We start from the raw sequence: 2,500 nt of genomic DNA on the forward strand, positions 1-2,500 counted from the left end.
ATTTTTTTGGACAGAGAAGCTATGATTTTTTTGGACACAGAAGCTATGATTTTTTTGGACAGAGAAGCTATGATTTTTTTGGACACAGAAGCTATGATTTTTTTGGACAGAGAAGCTATGATTTTTTTTGGACATAGAAGCTATGATTTCTTTGGACACAAAAGCTATGCTTCTTTTGGACAGAGAAGCTATGATTTTTTTGGACACAGAATCTATGTTTGGACACAGAAGCTATGATTTTTTTGGACACAGAAGCTATAATTAAAATAATCATAAGAAAAGTTATGATTGTAGTGACTTGAAGATTAAGCGATAGACCAAAAAAGATCAGAAGTATTAGTTAGAATAGGGAAAAGAGGAAAGCAATATCAAACGCAACAGTACTATCTGTAAAATTCATAGCAGAAATAACAGCTATGATATCAGTATCAGTACACATAATAATAAGGTGAAATGCATCAACAGCAGTAGGAGAAGAAACAAGGGCAAAACGTAAAAACAGGACCAACGATAAGAAAATGGCAGAGGTAATAGCTATAGTATCAGTAACGGTACACATAATAATAACAAGAAATTCATCAATATCAGTAGGAGTAAAAACAAGGGGAAAACGTGGGAAAAAAGGCTCAAAAGACACAGCAGAAGACATAAAAACGGAATTAAAGACACACCAACAGCATCAGTACAGAACATAGACAGTAGCGTTAAGGTGGGCTCAGTACAACACAAACATTTTAAGCCCGGACACAATACCACGACATTGAGAGCATTACTAGAGCAAAAAATAAATCAGGGGCTAAGCAAAAATAACATGTACAGCAGAAGTATAAATTAAGAACCAAATTAAGATATTGATATACACGAAGCAGCAAAAGAATATAAAGAAAACAGCAGGACGAAAACAAAAACCTTTGACATCATCCTTTGTAATGGTAAACGTAAGAGCTAACACTGTGGCAGACAAAACGGCAGAAGCAGTAGCAGTAGCAGTAGAAGCAGCAGCAGTAGCAGTAGCATTAGAAGTAGCAGTGGCAGTAGCAGTAGCAGTAGAAGCAGCAGCAGCAGTAGCAGCAGCAGCAGAAGAAAGCAACAAAACAACTACATTAACACTATTTAAAGAACAAAGCAGAAATTACAGCTGAAATAATATCCAAATAACTTTCGTACATTTATGTCGGAATGCCCCAAGACAGGTTGGCGCGCATCACATCCTCTGTGAAATTACATTTCTACTCAGAAACGGAGATGGGAATTTCAAAATGTGTACATGACGCACAGATTTTCTTTAATAAATACGACTGCAGTATAGCGAACGAGTAGATTGTATGTATTAGAGGCATATTTAACAGAAAATATATACGTTTGACACGATAGTGGACTTTCAGCTATATTTTCGGGACAATACTGTTTCCACCTAAAGAGGGATTTGTGCTAGAAGATTTAAAGGTTTAAAGTCCTCTCGTGAATGCCAGGGGCAAGAGACAGGGGCAATGCTATAGCAGAACAATGTCCTAGATAATGACCATATATAAATATGATCAGCGCCCATGACACCTCTCCATCCATGCTAGGACCATGAAGGGCCAGGCAATGGATGATGACTCATCAGATACCCCTATGGGCTCACTCAAACAAGCAACCCCCCCCCCCTCTTTCTTTGTTCACAAGGACGGTGAGTTTGCAAACACCACAAAAGACTATCAAGCTTGAGCGGGTCTCCAACCCGAGTACGACAGAATGACAGTCAGGGACGTTTCCAATAGGCCACCCAAACAGTTCTGCTGTTTCAAAGCATGACTTTAGGAATGGGGTTGCTAGCCATACGTCTTTTTTTTCTACTCAGGATGATGCTGATACTTAATTAAAAGGTGTTTTGGGCTGTTTAGTGAAAAGGTGAGCGACTCACAGACCAAAGAAACGTAATTTGAGTGCTATCCACGTACAGATGGTCGAACAAAAGTGAAAAGTCAGCATAATTGCATATTGATTAGTACCCGTAATCATAAAAGGATTAAATATAAAATAGAATAAAGAACTGAAAACAGAGAAAATAGAGAAAGTAAAAAGACAAGCTTTTTCCAACATCATTCAGATCTGGAAAATATAAACAGGGAAATAATAATAATAATAATAATAATAATAATAATAATAATAATAATAATGACAACTAGAGGGGCACTCAGTAGAGCACAGACCTCCACCGCAGCAGCTTATTTCTCAACCTTTTGCTTGACTGAGACCTTGACCTTTGACCTTAACATGTATTAATTGGCGTGGATTTTCATAGACTCAAATATGAACCAAGTTTGAATTTTCTTACAATGATGTTCAAAATTATGGCTGATTACGTGAATTAGACATTTTGCTTGACCGTGACCTTGACCTTTCAAAATTCAATCATTTCCAGTTTTTTTTTTTTTCATAACAATTAATCACCCCAAGTTTCATTACTCTACGATTAAAATTGTGGCAAGGAAGCTGTTCACAAACAAACATACAA

Source organism: Palaemon carinicauda, chromosome 20 (assembly GCF_036898095.1).
Source record: "Palaemon carinicauda isolate YSFRI2023 chromosome 20, ASM3689809v2, whole genome shotgun sequence".
NCBI classification, from domain to species: domain Eukaryota; kingdom Metazoa; phylum Arthropoda; class Malacostraca; order Decapoda; family Palaemonidae; genus Palaemon; species Palaemon carinicauda.